The 19,562-nt window shown below is 36.4% G+C and overlaps 1 protein-coding gene and 1 pseudogene across 6 annotated transcripts in view; one reads left to right on the forward strand and one right to left on the reverse strand.

Moving 5' to 3' along the window:
- MAGI2 (membrane associated guanylate kinase, WW and PDZ domain containing 2) overlaps window positions 1-19,562 on the reverse strand; it is a 1,472,905-nt gene that overhangs the window by 1,223,084 nt on the left and 230,259 nt on the right. The gene's annotated exons all lie outside the window — the stretch shown is intronic.
- Window positions 13,295-13,795, forward strand: LOC102278112 (transcription factor BTF3-like; annotated as a pseudogene).

Here is a 19,562-nt window from a genome sequence, read left to right on the forward strand (position 1 = left end):
TCCTATACAAGACTGATGAGACTGATGGAGATTTGCTGCTGTTGTTTTTGTTGCTTAGTCACTAAGTTCTGTTAGATTCTTTGCAATCCCATGGACTGTAGCCCACCAGGCTCCTCTGTCCATGGGATTCTCCAAGCAAGAATACCGGAGTAGATTGCCATTTTCTTCTCCAGGGCATCTTCCTGACTCAGGGATCAAACCCACTTCTCCTGCGTTGGCAGGCAGATTCTCACCCTGGAGCCACTAGGGAAGCCCTGATGGTGACTTGAGGGTTTGTATATACCACATACAACTATTTGTCTTATTTTACATTCACAACACTCACAACGATTTTTAAAAAAGAATCAGTAGTGCCTGTATAATCAAAAGTGGTTTCCCCCATCTGCTTCTGCATTCTCCTCTCCTGGGCTTCCCAGTGTTAACGGCAGCATCCCTTTTGCCAGAGACGAAACTCAAAAGCTAAACCAACATATTCACAGGACCTATTTTGAACTCATATTTGGTCCATTTCCATCCTATCCTCATCCCCTGGTGACTCAGACAGTAAAGAATCTGCCTGCAATGTGGGAGACCTGGGTTCAGTTCCTGGGGTGGGAAGATACACTGGAAGACGGCATGGCAACCCTCTCCAGTATTCATGCCTGGAGAATCCCCATGGACCGAGGAGCCTGGTAGGTTACAGTCCATAGGCTCTCAAAGAGTCAGACAAGACTAAGTGACTAAGCACAGCACATCCTCATCATGGTGATGATATGGTGGGAGGGGAGAGTGGGGCAGGGGAGGGGGCGGAGGTGGGGAGGGTGTGCTGTCTTCATAAGTCACTACCTTAATCTGGCAGAGCTGGGCTCCTCTGATAATACATACATCTCATCTATGTAATAAACAGGCTTAGTCAATGAAGTAAGAGAAAATTATACCTGAGGGAGAAAAGCTGATCACTGGAGAGAAAAAAAAAAAGACAATATTTTATGTAAAACTGATGTTACAGTAAAGTCAGTTTTCCATTTACCATCACTGAAGTTTCTAATGACCCAGACATATAAACAATAACCTCTCCTGTCCTCCCCTACTAATACACACACACACACAGACAGATACACATTCACTCAGAAACCCAGCATCCTCAATGCTGTTTCCATGGTAACCATTGTAAAATAAAAAATGGGGCTTTTAGAGAACCTCTTGGTTGGCAAGTCAAATGAGGAGAGAAGCTGTTATCAGCAAGAATAACAAAAGACAGCTGATCCTACAGCTGATGTTTAGAGCTGCCTAAACAAGTCTAGATGACCCCAAAACAACCTCCACCATGCTGCAGAGAGAGGTCATTTCCTACTGTCAAATTATTCGAAATTTTACTTGGCTGAAATTAACGTGTGTCAACAAGCATCCTCTCATTAAAATACCTGAAAAATTCTGGACACAGTACAAAATTAATAGCCATTCACACACATAACTGTGTGAATTATTTCAAAAGCAGTGCAGACACTGCTTTTCTTCTAAGAGACACTTGACAAAGAAGGCTCACCTGAAGAGATCTGAGCTTTGACTGAGTGGGATGTAATGGGAGGCATGGGGCCTGACATTATCCTGGAGCTAAAAGTTCCCCAGTGAGTGGTGAGGTGTGGAGAGTGCTATGAGGAATCTGGGAAGAAGAGGGGCACGACACACATTTGCAGGTAGATGTGTTTCCTCATGGGCTTCCCAGGTGGCGCTAGTGATAAAGAAATCACCTCCAACGTAGGAAACAGCAGAGACTCCGGGAAGATGTCCTGGGGAAGGGCATGGCAACCCTCTCCAGTATTCTTGCCTGGAGAATACCATGGACAGAGGAGCCTGGTGGGCTATGGTCCATAACGTTGTATGAGGTGTTTCCTCAGAAAGATTCATGCAGAATGATTAGTTTTGGATTGTAAAAACCTGATGAAGATAAATATTAGACTTTAATTAAACATTTAAAATTAATATCATATCAATAGTCTTTTTAAAATTGTATTAATAGATTGTAGAAACAGACTTGGTAGAGCCACCTGGTAGCTCACCAAGATTATGAAGCTAAGGATCCACTATGAATGAAAACAAATCATTTAAAATTTTCTATCTTAAGCATATCAAACATTTTCTTAGCTATTGTCATATCACCTTCTAAAAGAAAAAAGTATTTGAAAATTATTTTTATTAGGTATGAATTCTGACAAACCAAAATTAATTTTACAAATTTTCCTTGGTTTTTAAGATGGTGAAGGTAATGAAGTGAAGAAAGGGGTGCTTTCCCTCATTCTCCTTTCAGTCTGAGAATTAAATATATACAGCCACAGCATAGCCTAAATTATTAAAGCATTGTGTGCTCAGTCGTTCCATCATGTCACACTCTTTGCACCCTGTGGACTGTAGCCTACCAGTCTGCTCTGTCCATGGGATTTCCCAGACAAGAACACTGGAGTGGGTTGCCATTTCCTTCTTTCTCCAGGGATCTTCCCAACCCAGTGATCAAACCTGCATCTCCTGCATTGTCAGGCAGCTTCTTTACTAGCTGCTAAGATCAAATTATAAAATGACTGCTTTTTAATCATGAATAATTTCTATAATTTCTCATAGAACAGAGCAGATTTAACTTATTTTTAAATTAGAAAATAATTTCTATGTATTATCCTTTATAAAAAATGTGAATTGTTAACAAGTGTTACACCACCTATACCTGGGGAGGGCTGACATTTATGAAGCACATGCTATTTGCTAAGCCTTGTGCTACGCAATTTCACTTACTACTCACAGCACATCTACATAACAGATGTGTGGCAGGAAACTAGGGGCAGAGAGGGGTTTGTAGTGGATAATACATTGGTGCTGCCATTGCTATCAATTTACATCAAGGGCTATTTGAGGTAGGAACTAAATGTCTTAATTTTTACTGTTACTTGAGTGAAATTGATAATTTATTTCAATGAATAGCTGTGATGAGGAAGGTCATGTTAATAATGGTCATGTAAAAAATATGAAGACATACTCAGATTAGAGATTTCATCACAGACTTTCAAAGTTCTTTAAAATTTACTATCCCCTTAGCAGTGAGAGCTAGAAAGAAATGAGGAAACTAGTAACAGAAGGGAAAAAGAAAAAACATTAAGTATCCTGCATGTGGTGAAGAAAAGTATTTTAAAACCCTTCAAGATTAATTTATAGTTCATTAAAAGATGTCATATTATTTTGAAATTAAATAATTATTCTAAATGGAGAAGAGACAGCAACTCATTAAGATCAATTCTCCTGAAACTCATAAGTTTATATTATTTAGAACATATAATCTTCATTAATGATGTCACCTGATCTATGAATGCACACACATATCACTATAAAAATAATAATATACATCTGAACAATTTGCTTCTAAGATTGCCTCCCAGAGGAAAGCCTAGTACCTCATCATCGAGTTACTCAAGCTTCTCAGGTTGAGTCATTAACCTGCTGGATTAAATGGATCCTGGACCATGAAATGCATGCCATGTCATCCTTCATTTGCTCCTCATGGAATCTCTGCCTGATATGCTTTGATAGAAGATGAAAATAAAAACACTCTATATGTAGGTTTGGTGCCCTATTTTGAGCTCCTAGGTAAGCAGTGTATAAACAGTGGTCCCTCTGTCCCTTTCTAAGACTTGGTACTTGCTTAAAGGGCAAATCTGAAATAAACTGCGGTTCTATGCCAAGTCCTAAAGCCCCACGGTAACATCAGGTTGGGAAAATTAAGTTGATGACATGTATAAGATTAAATTACAGCATATTTTGTAATACTCTTCTGTGGTGGGCCAGAAGCTATTTTAGAAACTCATGCATTGAGTATATGCATTGGTATATACCTATATACTACATGGCATCTATGATCATGAATAATTAATCTAGAAAATTATTGATAATACTGTCAAACTCAAATGTAAAAATAATTGAGAAAAATAAACAGCATAATAAAATATCATTCATTGGGTTATACTGACAGCAGACAATACACCTACTCAGAATTAATCAACAAGGAAGGCAATTCGAAGAAAAAGCACTGAGTTGAATTCAAATTTCCAAAGTGTTTTTACATCTTTAAAATAGGGACAGATACAATCAATCCCCAGGTTTTTTTCCAAGTGACCCTTCTTGCTGTCTGTCCAATAACATGGGAAATAAAATCCACAGGAGATCAGAACAGTGTGGCTAGGTGTTCTAAGAGACTTTGTGGAGAGAATGATAGCCCTGTGTTGCGTTCTGAAGCATAGATACTTGCATAGATGGATTGTGGATACAGGACAGCAAATAAGGTGTTAAGGGTGAGTTTGACATGTAAGGAACCAAGTTTTTTAGTACTAAAAAGCATGTTTTTTAGGTAGGCACAGTCATACAGTGGAAGGCTTGAATTCAAGCCTAATCATATGATTTTTGTTTTTTTCTCTAGAAATAATGATGAGTCATTGAAAGTTTAAGGCACGGTGTTTTATAAATAGATATTTTATGAAGCTTAACTTTGTAGCCCTTTTAGAATGAATCAAATTATGCAAGACAAGGATAAGATTCCAGGCATAAAATAGCTAAGGTCTGGAGGGGTATTAGCAGTGAAAATACAAAGGACGGATTACTTCAAGGGAAAAAAAATCCATTTGGCAGTATGTGATAAACATAAAAACACTAATAGTTCCATGTCAAGTGCATTTTTCCCCAATGTTCAAAATTAAGAACAGTATCTATGCTAAAGCTCTATATGCAGGTCAGGAAGCAACAGTTAGAACTGGACATGGAATAACAGATTGGTTCCAAATAGAAAAGGAGTATGTCAAGGCTGTATATTGTCACCCTAATTATTTAACTTATATGCAGAGTACATCATAAGAAGCGCTGGGCTGGAATAAGCACAAGCTGGAATCAAGATTGCCAGGAGAAATATCAATAACTTCAGATAGGCAGATGACACCACCCTTATGGCAGAAAGTGAAGAAGAACTAAAGAGCCTCTTGATGAAAGTGAAAGAGGAGAGTGAAAAAGTTGGCTTAAAGCTCAACATTCAGAAAATGAATATCATGGCATCTAGTCCCATCACTTCATGGCAAATAGATAGGGAAACAGTGGAAACAGTGGCTGACTTTACTTTTGGGGGCTCCAAAATCACTGCAGATGGTAATTGCAGCCATGAAATTAAAAGACGCTTACTCCTTTGAAAGAAAGCTATGACCAACCTAGATAGCATATTGAAAAGCAGAGACATTACTTTGCTAACAAAGGTCCACCTAGTCAAGGCTATGGTTTTTGCAGTGGTCATGTATGGATGTGAGAGTTGGACTGTGAAGAAAGCTGAGCACCGAAGAATTGATGCTTTTGAACTGTGGTGTTGGAGAAAACTCTCGAGAGTCCCTTGGACTGAAAGGAGATCCAACCAGTCCATCCTAAAGGAGATCAGGCCTGGGTATTTATTGGAAGGACTGATGTTGAAGCTAAAACTCCAGTACTTTGGCTACCTCATGCGAAGAGTTGACTCATTGGAAAAGACTCTGATGCTGGGAGGGATTGGGGGCAGGAGGAGAAGGGGACGACAGAGGATGAGATGGCTGGATGGCATCACCGTCTTGATGGACATGAGTTTGAGTGAACTCCAGGAGTTGGTGATGGACAGGGAGGCCTGGCGTGCTGTGATTCATGGGGTCGCAAAGAGTCGGACACTACTGTGTGACTGAACTGAACTGAACTGAAAGCTCTATTAATGAGAATAGGACAACTATTAAATATAAAATAGCCCGCCCACTTTTTAAAAGAGTGTAATATGAAACTGTGGATGAATTGAAGCTATCAAGTACAACATGCAAAAAACATGCAGTAAAACAGTTTACTTGAAGACATGCAAACCAAACAAATTAATATCCAAGGAAAAGACATAGTTCTTTTGTAACCTCATACTGAATAGCAAGGTACACAATGGCATGAATTTATTGAACTATTTATTATCTAAAAAATATTTTGGTAGCAAATGTCAACATTACTGAAATCCAGAATTTAACAATTTGAAAACAATAATATATTTAAAAGGTCAGAATGGTGTTCAAATGAAGCAGTATTTTGCTAAAGTATTTATAAACTCTGAAGAAGTAAAAATAGAGAATCACTGAGTCATACACTTGGAAAGGTCAAGGATGATAAATTATATTATATTACAGGAGATTTTATTAAGCTATCTAGCTTAATCTTATCTTTCAATGCAATAATTCACTAAGGGCTTTCCTAGTGACTCAGTGGTAAAGAATCCGCCTGCCAATGCAGGAGACATGGGTTTGATCCCTGGTTCAGGAAGATCCCATATGCTGCAGGGCAACTAAGCCTGTAGACCACAACTATTGAGCCTGTGCTCTAGAGCCCTGGAGCTGCAACTGCTGAGCCCACGTACCACAACTACTGAAGCCTGTGTGCGTAGAGTTCATGCTGTGCAATGAGAGAAACTACCACAATGAGAAGACTGCACACCACAACTAGAGAGTAGCCGCTGCTCACCACATCTAGGGAAAAGCCCATGCAGCAATGAAGACCCAGCACAGCCAAAAAATAAAGATATGAAAAATATGAAAAATGTTTTATTTTAAATCATTCCTGACAGATGGTCATAGAGATTCTGCATAATGAAAACCAGTCTCTTACACTGGACAGTTCTAATAATTAGGTCCATTTAATTTTCTCCCCAAACTGTCTCCCTCAGTATCTGTGTAACAGTCCATTCTGGTGCTGGGGAAAATGTAAAACAAGATTATTCTTCCTAATACATGATAGACCTTCCATATTCTAAATTTATCTTTACTCAGGATTTTGTTAGAGAAAACATTTACATCCAATTCTTTATTATAAAGGAAAATATTTTACTATAATTCTTCCCATGAGAAAGCACAACCAAAAGTGAGGCAGAATGTATGTCTACACTTTATACGTTTCATGTATATTATTTAATTTTCCATCAAAACAGATGGTAGATCCTGGTTTTCATTTTTAAATGGATTTTTAAAGTACTGTTATAAGTTCATTATCAATCTTAGGAATTTATTTGAATGCTTTATTTTTTCTTTGATTTCTTTAGTTACTCAAGCTTAATTTCCAACTTTTCAACCAATTAATATTTCATTGATTATATACACATGATTATATACACTGTGTAACTCTAGGGAGGAAACATTTAGTGACCACCAATAATACTCTAGGGACATTTTATATGTTGTTTCATTCAACCCTCTTAAAATTCTAATGAGGTAGATACTATGATATAAATTTTACAGACAAGGAATTTGAGTCTGCAAAGGTTAAACAATTTATCATAGATGTTCACAGTAATATGATTATCATAGTAATAAGTGGTAGCTCTGATAGGCTCAGAATCTCTGTTCTTTCTGTTACAGCAGATGCATATGATAATGGCATCTACCTCATAGGGTTGTTAGGAGAATTAAACAAGCTGTTCATCCCTGGTGCTAGTGCTTGACCGTCTTAAGAAAGCACCTGCTTAGCTCTGCTTAGTAAAGGTCTTCTTCCTAGTGAAATCTACTTAGCACAGACCATGATCCTAGGGAGTGGGCTATCTAATTCTTTAGAAAGTGTTTTCAGTAAACATTTTTTTTTTTTTCACCTGCACAGTATCCTGGGATTGTAATACTGGAAGTCTCGGGCATGCTCTGCCAGGAATAGGTCCTATGGTAGGATCTTGTACTAAGAATCCTAAAATGTCTAGCCTCATCTCTACACCAAAGCCTCCTTCCACCAGTTCAAGCTTTGCCCTGACACCTCAGCCAAAATGGAAATATAAGCACACAACATCACTGCTTAAAATCTCCCCATCTGATTTGGAACACAATCTGAGTTTCTTAGCGTGGAACAAAAAGTACTAATCTGGTCTTCGCCCACTCTTTCTGTTTCTTCATTCTCTCACCTTGCTACTGTAATAGCAAATTGTGAGTACCTCATGTGGTTTCACACTTCTGTCAGCTACTTCAAAATATTCCACATAGGAACTATCAATCCCACTCTGAGATATTTATCTAAGAGAAATGATTTCTAGAGAAATTAAGACAACATAGATCCACACAAAAACATGTACAGAAATGTTTACAGTGCTTTATCCATAATCTCCAAGACTTGAAACAACCAAAATAGCTAACTGGGGAATGAATCAATAAGCAGAGTAAATCCATGCCATGGAATACGTAGCAACAAAAGGGGATGAGCTACAGATGCATGCAACCACATGAATGACTCTCAAGTGTGTTATGCAGAATGAAAGAAGATAGATCTAAAAGACTATATACTACATTGCCTTATTTATATGGTATTCTAGAAAAGGCAAAATTATAGGGATAAAACTGGTCAGTGTTCACTAGAGACTGAGGTAGGGGTAAGGATTTGGCTATAATGGGGCAAAAGGGAAATTTATGAGTTACGAAAGGTTCTAGATTTTAACTGTGGTGAGAGTTAAATAACTATCATTCACAGAACTGAATGTCTAAAAGGAATGTTCTGTAACTTGTACCTTAATAGACCTAACACTTAAAAATCACATATCTTTCAATTTTGTCCAACTCTTCATTTGCTTTCTGAATAATCTTTTTCATTTTTGGACAACTCTTGCCCGTCCTTTAAATCTGAGCCTTAAGTATACCTTCCCTTAAAGAAATTATCCCTGAACTCCCACACTAGGCAATCTGGGTTTTTCTATTCCCTGTGCATGTATCTGTCTCTTTAGATGTATAATAATACAATACCAGTGTCTGATACTGCAATGTCAGCTGCTTAATGGAAAAAAAAAAGTCTTATTCATCTTTACATCCCCAGGGATTCAATCCAATATAAGAACTCAACAAATGCTTTTTACTCTAACTAAAATTACGTTTGGAAATTTGCTGCTTCTAAAATAATTGTGGAAACTATAGAATGTACTTGATTTAACTCAAGTCTATCTGACTCTTGCATAAAGTTTGCTTGCATACTATAAATAGCATAATAAACTTACTACATTTTTTTTTCTTATAATACAATCCTTTAAAACATTTACACAGATATAATTATAGGGCTGTTTTAGTCTGGTTTATTTTGCAAATCTTTGCTGGCAAAATATCTGTTAGATGTATGCTAAATACAGTAGAATAAAACATCTCTGAAGTTGTAAAATATATTATTTACAGCAGCTAGTGTTTTAATAGTTCTTTTTCTTTTATTATATTTTGAGCAACTTTTTAATCTCAATTTATGCAAATGTGTGCATATAAAATGATAATGCTCTCTGGACCAAGGCAACTGATAACTCTCATTGGTCAATGGCACATTCAGAGGATGAGGATAATCCATGCAAATTAAACTGCTCAACTGAGCCTGTTTTGTAACATTCCAAATTGCTTACTCTATCTTCTTTCCTGAGACACAAAACAAATTTTATGGCCTGATTGTAATGCAGTGCTGTTGGGAAAATAGTTATTATGAGATAATTATATCCCAACAGAATCTGAGGCACTTGTCTGCTCTTGGTATAGAATGTCACCTGAGGGGTGAGATTTCCATAACCACTTTTATTCTAGCAGATCTGTTATTCTGATTCACAACCTGTTCTGTTTTCAGGCATTAAGTTTATGAAATGATGTCTATCAATCAAAATAAAAATTAACAGGAAATTGGAAATTCAAGTTGAACTAAGATTATGGCTTTAATGCCTAAAACTTATATTAATTCTCAGGTAAAAAAAATGAAAGAATACATTTCTGTCAATAGAGTTCATAGAGCGAGAAGACGAGACAGATCCTGCAATGATTATACCATCATGACAGTCACAATCTCAAATTACAACATCATCAGTCCCTTCATTATAGAGTGGTAGATAGGGACCAGAGCTATTGCAGCACTGAAAGGGAATATTTAGGCACTCTAATGCCCATTGCATGTAAATGATGTAAGCAACATATTTGATTTCCCCAAATGTATAATTTCACCTAGTAATAATGATCACTGAGAATTATAAAACCCATAACAAAGAGTATGAAAAATGATTCATCATGAAAACTACCAAGAGATATAAAGCTTTGGAATAAAAATGAACTTTAAAATAAAATAAAAATAAACATTGAAAGAAAATAGGTTGAGCCGTTTTGTTCACTGGGTTTAGATCCTTTCCTTTTTCCTCCCTCCCTCACTTCCTTCCTTCCTTCCTGTTTCAGTGGTCAAGGGTCAATGATGAAGTCATAGACAATCTCCTTTATCTCAAATATACTCCCAGCTAATAGTATTATAGAGAAATTCCATTTTAGTTTTAAAACAGATATAGTAACACATACTTTTCTAAAAATTTATCCAAGTCTTACATGATAACACTGCTTTGGAATCTCATTACAAATAAATCAAATAATTAGTAAATATTTAATTTATAAGTGACCATTAATTAAAAAGTTAAGTGAAATTAATTAATGAAAGTTAATTCTTTCATAATGCCTATTTTAAGTCTCAAACAGTATTAGGAATGTTCTTTCATCTCTGAAAGGCTGTGAGGAAATGAAATTCTACTAAAGAAAGTAAAAATTTTGAAAAACATTTATTTTTGCACTTAAAATGGCCAATATATAATCAGTTGGTTAAGTATCCAATTTCAGAGTTCAAATGCAAGTTGCTACTAAAAATAGTTAGCAATAAATAGTATGAGTGTTCTTTCATGCAACTGTAAATTGCTGTCTATTATCAATAAGCTGTTATGGATAAAACCTCCAAAAAGTGGAATGGGTCATAAACAAAAAATAAATGCATACAAAGTGGTCGGTTCTGCATGACTCATCTGAGGATGAAGAATGATACCCCTCCCCCATAATGTGATTTCACCATGTATTGTGTTGTCCTGCTCTCAATATATTTCATGGCAGCAACATCTAATGGTGCAATGAAAATGCAAACATTTAATTCTTTCTGCCAAGTACTCGTGGCAATAAATTACACCACACATAAAACAAAGCTTGGCAAGCAATTTGCTATGTAGCTAGTAATATTCTATTTTTGTTATTATATACTCTTTATTGTCCTTATTTTTAGCTCATTCTTTAGTACATGATATTTTACTTCAGTGATGAAAATATGAATACAATATGATGTATCTTCTTTGTTTGATGTATATACCTGTTTTTATTTTTTGTAAGAACAAACATATAATTGCAAGCTACATCTGACATACAGCTCTTAACTACTAGCTCACAGATTACAAGTAAATTAGATAAGAGATTTGGATCTTTTTATTTCTGATAGAAAATTAAAAAATCAAATCCAAATTATTTAGCAGTGCCTCTAAAAAAAATTCAAAACTCTGTAGCTAGATAATAATTTTCTTCTTGACTTCTCTCCCCTTATTCTTCCTATCATCTTTCCCAGTCTAATATTCTAGACCCTGTTACAAAATGCTGTTTCACTCCCTGTGATACAATTATATCACGTGTGTGCTAAATCGCTTCAGTTGTGTCTGATTCTGTGTGGCCTGTCCGTGGCAAGGATACTCCAGTGTTCTTCTCTAGGCAGGAATACTGGAGTGGGTTGCCATGCCCTCCTCCAGGGGACCTTCCCCATCCAGGGATCGAACCAGTGTCTCATGTTTACTTCATTGGCAGGCGGGTTATTTGCCACTAACACCACCTGGAAAGCTCCAACTATATCATATGTTAGGGACTCAGGACCACTGAAGTAAACAAAAATTTGTGCTTAATGTGGCCAAGGTAAATCTGTACCAGTTGCAGCTCTTCATAGAAATGTTAGGAAATACATTGCTGGGATTATCTTGTTTTAGGAAAAATAAGGAAAAGAGAATCACCATCAAGGATGTTTATCTAGTATAAGTAACATTTTAAGAACAAACAATTTACTCTGCATTCATCAATAACTGTCAATGTGCAAAAGAATGTTTCATGTGCTGAACTGATTTGACTTAGTTTCTTTCAGGACAAAAGTTACTTGGGGACCCATTAGTGGTTACATCAAGGTCTGAGAAGATTCATTCCTACCTCCTTATCATTCTATATATGAGCAGAAAGAAAGAATCCCAGATCTTCAGTTCAGTTCAGTTCAGTCCAGTCACTCAGTTGTGTCCAACTCTGCGACCCCATGAATTGCAGCACGCCAGGCCTCCCTGTCCATCACCAGCTCCCAGAGTTCACCCAAACTCATGTCCATTGAGTCAGTGATGCCATCCAGCCATCTCATCCTTTGTCGTCCCCTTCTCCTCCTGCCCACAATCCCTCCCAGCATGAGAGTCTTTTCCAATGAGTCAGCTCTTCACGTGAGGTGGCCAAAGTACTGGAGTTTGAGCATCATTCCTTCCAAAGCTTGAGCATCATTCCTTCCAAAGAACACCCAGGACTGATCTCCTTTAGAATGGATTGGTTGGATCTCCTTTCACTCCTTGCAGTGAAATCACATGTCCTCTAGACCTTGCAGGGTCTAGACTCTCAAGAATCTTCTCCAACACTACAGTTCAAAAGCATCAATTCTTTGGCGCTCAGCTTTCTTCACAGTCCAACTTTCACATCCATACTGGAAAAACCATAGCCTTGACTAGACAGACCTTTGTTGGCAAAGTAATCCCAGATCTTCACAGGACCTTAAATCAGACTGACATTTGTAAGAGGTTGAGGGACAACAGATAGGTGCCATTGTTTCCTTCTGTGTCCACGTCACACTAGAAAATAGACTTCTGTTTAAAAGTCTTGGCAATTAATTCTGTTTATTTTCCACGTGGCTTAAAAAACTAGATGAGCTGTTTCTGATAATATTTTTTGTGAGCATTGTTACAGATCTGAGACAAGGTTTTTCAGGGAGTATACAACTATGATTTTTTTTGAGCCAAACATAAAACTTGCATCCTAGATTAGTACTAAACAAAGGAAATGTAAAAAGCAGAAAAATTATTTACTGTTTGTGTGGCTTATCCATAGTTTTCTTCAAAAATGTTTCTGGCATGGTATCTCACTATCTTCAAAGTCAAGGAATTTGCCTTACTTCTCTCCCCTTAGCTATCTATAAAAGACCATACCATATATGCTCCTAAGAAAGTAAAAGAATAAAATAGAGTGATTAACAGTGAAAAATAAAGAGTATATCGTTTTGATTCACTATCTTTCCCCTAACCTCCAAGGGGTCGGCACAGAAAAGGAAAAACTGAGTTAAAAACACTTTTAGATTTTGAGTCCCCACGTGTGTGTGCCTAATCTCAGCTGGTCTGCCCAAGACCACCTGAGTGCCAGTCCTAGTCCCTGTGTAGCCCCACTTCTGCTCCAACAAGATGAAAGAAGCTATCGTGAACCAGAGGAAACTTGCCAAATTGCAAGCATGACAGTGCATTGTTGGGAAAGGAACTGCTCACAGAAAGAAGAAGGTGGTTCTTACAAATGCCACAGAAAATAACAAAAAGCTTCAGTTCTCTTTAAAGACGTTAGGGGTAAACAACACCTCATTTGTAGAAATGAGTATGTTCACCAATCAAGGAACAGTGAGCCATACTAACAATCTGAAAGTTCAGGCATCTCTGGCAGCAAACACTTTCACCATTATAGGACATACTGAGACAAAGCAGCTGACAGAAATGCTACCCAGGATTTTAAATAAACTTGTCACAGACAGTCTGACTAAGAGACTGACTTAGACTTAAGGAGACTGACTGAAGCTCTCCCCCAAAAAATCTGTGGATGGAAAAGTACCACTTGCCACTGGAGAAGATGATGATGATAAAGTTCTAGATCTCGACAAGAATTTTGACAAGGCTTCCAAGAATGAAGCAAACTGAATTGAGTCAATTTCTGAAGAAGATAAATATTGAAGTTATTAGGAGCTGCTATTTTATATTATGGGCTTCCCTGGTGGCTCAGAGGCTAACGCGTCTGCCTCCAATGTGGGTAAACCTGGGTTCAATCCCTGGGTTGGGAAGATCCCCTGGAGCAGGAAATGGCAACCCACTCCAGTATTCTTGCCTGAAGAATTCCATGGACGGGGAGCTTGGTAGGCTACAGTCCACAAGGTCGCAAAGAGTTGGACATGACTGAGTGACTTCACTTTCACTTTCACTATTTATTATGACTGCTTTTTAACATTTTGCTTATGGATCTGATAAAATGTAGGTCTTTAATATTTTTAAGCCCAAGCCCCTGGACACTGCAGGTTTCTTCAGTTTTTGCTTATATACAACTCATTCTTTGCAGCCAATTAAGCTAAAGAAGTTTGGGGCAAAGGTCTGAAACAAAGATTAATAAATTCTTTGCCTAGTTAAAAAAATGTTTTTTTAGATTGGCATCAGTGCTGATCCAGAAAAAAACTGGACCCTTTCTCATATTAGTTACTTTTCCAAAACTTAAAATAATAAGCATAGAATAAAACTATAATTTAAAAGTTATTTCTATCATTGCAAATTTCTGTTATCAAGAGGGTCATTCATATGAATCAGTGTTTAATATAATTGATCAAGTATCAGATTCTGGGCTCCAGTTGCAGAGAGAGTTAACTGAATTTTTAAATATGCCTGTCTGCAGTTCTTGATGTGACTTTTCCCATAATTTCTTTGGTTTAAGAAATTTTATTTGAAAGTTATTCTGAGTCATTGTTCTAGTCTCTAAAACACTTAAAGTTGGTACTTTGTCCATTTTGTTCATTACTGTATTTTCAGATTCTCAGTACAAGGCACATAACTGATATTTGATAAACAGTTTTTTTAAAGGAGGATGATACGCATGTTGTAAATCAACCAAGTAAAAGAATGCTTTCCCAGTGAATTGAAACTGAACCACTGGAGATTTCGAACCTGTATAATTTTTTATCTTAGAAGGAAAGATTACTCATTTGTTCTCATTTGCCATCAGGATCCCTCCCCTTTGCTACTCTCCCATTGACATAAGCTCATACTTTAAGGCCTAGATAAAATTATTTCTTTCTTTAAGTCATTCTAGTCCCTTCAGCTAAAAAAGTGCTACTCTGTATTCTCATGGAACTTTCTGTTCACCATAGTAAAATAGTATTAATAATGCCTAACGTTTACATAGACTTCATTATGTCAGGTGCTATTCTAATGCCCTTAGCCTCACAACAATCCTCTGAGGTAGGTACTGATTAGTGACAGAGCTGGGATTTGAATGTGGGAAGTCTGACTCTTTAGTCTCTTACTACAGTGTAAGATGTAATGTAAAGACATTACACTCACTACAGTGTAATGACAGTATTATACCCTCTTTATAATTTAGTAATTCATCCTACACTGCCCTATGGCACTTGTTAGACTCCTGTAATATTATTTAACCCTTCATAGTGATTATAACTCCTGTAATATTATTAATTTATGAGTTAGTACATTAGATTATAATCTTCTAGAAGGAGAATATTACTAATCCCTTGTGTAGCCCTCACAGTAGCTACCAAGTCATATAGATTACATTAATTTATATTAACCAAATTAACTAATCACATTAAGTCACATAAATGAAAGAAGTAATTGATCCACTGATTAGTGGTTCTTAAAAGTCAGTGTGCATCAGATTTCCTTTGAGGTTGTTTAAAACACAGATGGCCGGGACCCATCCTGCAAATTTCTAATCCTGTAATTCTGACATGCAAACTTAATTTTGTATTTCTAATAAGTTCTTAAACAATGACAACATTGATGGTTTAAGAATTATTCTTTGAGAAATAAATCTCTAGAATATTTTCAATTAGTACATTTTTCTGAATATTTAGATGGCTATACAGCAGAAATTAACACAACAATATAAATCAATTATATTTCCACAAAATAATTATTTAGGTGAAACAAAATATGATGTACATTTAAAATACAGAAAGACACACAGCCCAAATTATAGAGATATAGGAATCTGTGTGGTCTAAGGAGTCAATTTCATGGGTATGATAATTTAAAAGTGGGGTTCTAATGAACTAAAAATAATTGCTGAACTTATAAATAAATTTGAATAAAATGCCTCTTCTTCACATATGCCACAACACAGATCATGCTAATTTGATTTATTCAGAAGAGTATTTTTGACATAAATGTCCCCTTTGAGTTACAATATCAAGGCAAAGATGCGATGCACAGTTGATTTAAAGTATGAATTGCATTGTAAATATAGAAAACAATACCACATGTTTTTCTCTAACAGATAAAGGAAGTCTAGTCACATTAATATCTTCATAATAATTAAACAATACATACAACTTAGCAGACTGACAGATAAAGAAGCAGCCTGTGTCAGGCTGATTACCACATCTCCATACACAGTCCCCTCTAGATGTCACTTATTATTTCTATTGTAAATTATTTATAAAGATCACTTTCATGGTTTAAGTGGTCACGTCAAAGGCACCATTTACAAGCCACAAGTTAAAATAAGGTATTAATAATAAATTAAAAGCACCACATCAACATCTCATGTATCAAAACTGCAACTAATTGATCACAAATGGCTGAAAAAATTATTACTTTATGTCAAGAAGGTGTTTTTGCCAGAGAGCTGTCTGCCCCTCCCATACTCCACCCAATCAACAGCTTTAATTTAATCAATGGCAGATGTCCAAACCTGGGTCCCTGAAGCCTTGCTTGCCCATGAGAGTAGAATGAAGCAGCTAAGACTGGGCCAACGCATCTCTTCTGTTTCAGGATGCGCTTCATGTGCCAGTGCCTCAGTGGTTTATCTTGGCTGTCCCTTCCTTAATGTCTTTTGGTCATGGACTGCTCGCCTGATGCTCTGACACTGCTGTTGCTCTACTCTTTCAAGTCCTCCTGATTTGCGTGAGTTGTATCACCCTCTCGTTCTCATATTCTCTTCATCTTTGTCTGCTGGTTTGCTTCTCAGTCCACTGCTGTCCTGATGCTGGCCTTTCCTATGGGACCTGCTCTCTAGCATCAAGAGGCCTTCTGCCACCTCTCCCTGGCACATCACACCACGTGTATACTTTAAGTGCTAAATACATTTTGAGTAATTCATGCCATTTATTTAAAACATTCAAAGACCTCCAGGAGGTAAATGAGCATAAAGTTTGGCAAAATACTGGACAAAATGACTACCATGCATAAATTTTACTCTAAAATTTCCCTGCCATAGTTTAATGGTTTATATTGTTTATAGGCCCCCCCCCTTTTTTTATGCTGCCAAGACATGAGACAATAAAAAGAATGAACCACTTTTACTATCATGCTGTATGATAGTCCTCCTACTATTCATTGTTACAATTTTTGTTTTCTATATGTCCACATTTCTGACCATACATATACATTATCTCTTTTATCCTCAAAATGACCAATATGCTACAATAATCCTACTTTGCATATATCCATAAACTAAAGATGAGAGGAATTAGATCCAAGATTACGCAGGTAGAAAGTGGTAAACCTGGATTCAAAGCTACAAATGTCTGAATCCATAGTCCATGTTCTTAACCACTGTGCCTTTTATTGTCTCTCACTTTGCAGTTGTCTTTAAAATAGGATGATATAATCTTATAAGATTTCACTTATTTTTAAAATTTTAAAAGGAGAAAAATAAGTGATCAATGAAAAAAATTGTTTAAACAGATGATCTTACCTTTATGAACAAAAAATTAAAGCAAGCATGTACTTCTTGGTGCTATAGAATTTGGGATATTCTTTGGGACCAGCCCTTTGTTCCTCCTCTGTTGTCCTCACCTCTTCCTTGATCTAAATCTGTTAAATTACAATTTTGACCCCTTCCAACTTATGATTTCAAGGAAGATTAGGAACAGCTGGTTAGCAGCCCTGTTGAATAATCTCCAATATACTGGAAGAGCATTATCAACTTGTCTCTGTGCTTTCTCTTCCACAATTACATTTTCCTTGACTTTTCCCCCACAGATCTCCTCTTCCTATTTTTATTCATGTTTGCCATCTTCAGAACTCTGGTTGAATTCTCTATATTTATTTTCAGTATGTACTCACATCTCTCATCTAGTGGGAAGATAGAAGCTTCGTGTATCTTACCCCTATTTGTTACTTTTTAATGTCTTCTTCTAATAAATAAACTATGGGACTTCCCTGGTGGTCCAGAGGTCAGGAATCTGCCTGCCAAAGCAGGGGACACAGGTTTGATCCCTGGTCCAGGAAGATTCCACATGCCGTGGGGCAGCTAAGCCCATGCACCACAACTACTGAGCCTGTGCTCTGAAACTGTGAGCCACAACTACTGAAGGCTGCTTGCCCCAGACCCCATGCTGTGCAATAAGAGTCCACGGCAATGAAACGACAGTGCACTGCAACTGGAGGGTAGCCCCCTCTGCAACTAGAGAAAGTCTGCATGCATCAATGAAGACCAAGCACAGCCAAAGATAAATAAGTAAATAAGTATTTTTTTTTTTAAATTAAACTATGTAGGCTGCCTAGTAGACTTCCTAGTAGGCAGCAACAAAGACCACCAGAGCCAAAAATAAATATTATTTTAAAAAAGTAAACTATGTAGGCTGCCCAGTAGGCCTATCTTTGATTTTGGAATAATTGTAAATAACAAAATCAGTATTAATTTTCATAATCTGAAATTGTTTTAGTTTTTTTTATTCTTGAGGAATCATGTTCTGTCACTGATGACTTAGTTACCTGTCATCTCATACCATCACAAATTCAGTGTAATGTAAGGTCAAGGATGGAATGAACAGGATAGGGAATTTATTGTTCTAATACCATTAAAGAACATTGCTCTTCAAAAGCGAAACAAAACACAAAAAAGTAAATCACCAAGTAGAATCAGGGGTCATTACTATTTTCTAGTTTGAAATTATTTGCTTTTTTAATCATACTAAATATTATCCTTATTATTATCTGTAAGAAATTTGTAATTTCATTGATCTTTCTTCTTAGGTTGTTTTGACTAAGGAGAGCAACATATTTTTTTCCTTTGATCATACCTTTCCCTAATTAAGAAATTAGTGAGAATATTAAATGTGTCTCCTTTTCAATTCCTAGAATAATTACTGTAATCATTTTTAACTAATATAACATTAATACTTTAGGGTTTCTACTACTAATATGTTATATCTTGGATAAAAGTTCTTATTATAGCTAAGCACATTTTTTCAGTATATGGATATTGTGAGACTAAAAGGAATTTAATCTCATCTATACCAATAGTCTTTATTAACTCTCCATACATTAATCATGGTTTCAGTGTTATTGAATTGTCTTCTTTTTGTAGTTAATATGCCTGTTTTTACTTTATTTTAGTAATTAAGTGAATATAGTACAGCAGCTGATATTAAATTCCAATTATTTTCACATTTTTGACAGCACTGATTTAGAAAAATATTTCTTTTAAGATTGAGAATATTTTACATCAAGAACTAGATATTCAGAAATGTTTTCCATTCTGTATTATGTTCCCCAGAAGTAAAACTCTAATAAAAATCTACACTTTGATTAATTTTTATTTTTTTAGATGCAAAAATGAAAATTTATTAGAGTGTTCTGGGATGTCCCACATGAGACCAACTCACACACAGACACACAGAGACATATATAGATACAACACAGGTATGCTTTAACCTGAAAAGCAGTAAATGCATTTTAC

Source organism: Bos mutus, chromosome 4 (genome assembly GCF_027580195.1).
Source record: "Bos mutus isolate GX-2022 chromosome 4, NWIPB_WYAK_1.1, whole genome shotgun sequence".
In the NCBI taxonomy this organism is placed as follows: domain Eukaryota; kingdom Metazoa; phylum Chordata; class Mammalia; order Artiodactyla; family Bovidae; genus Bos; species Bos mutus.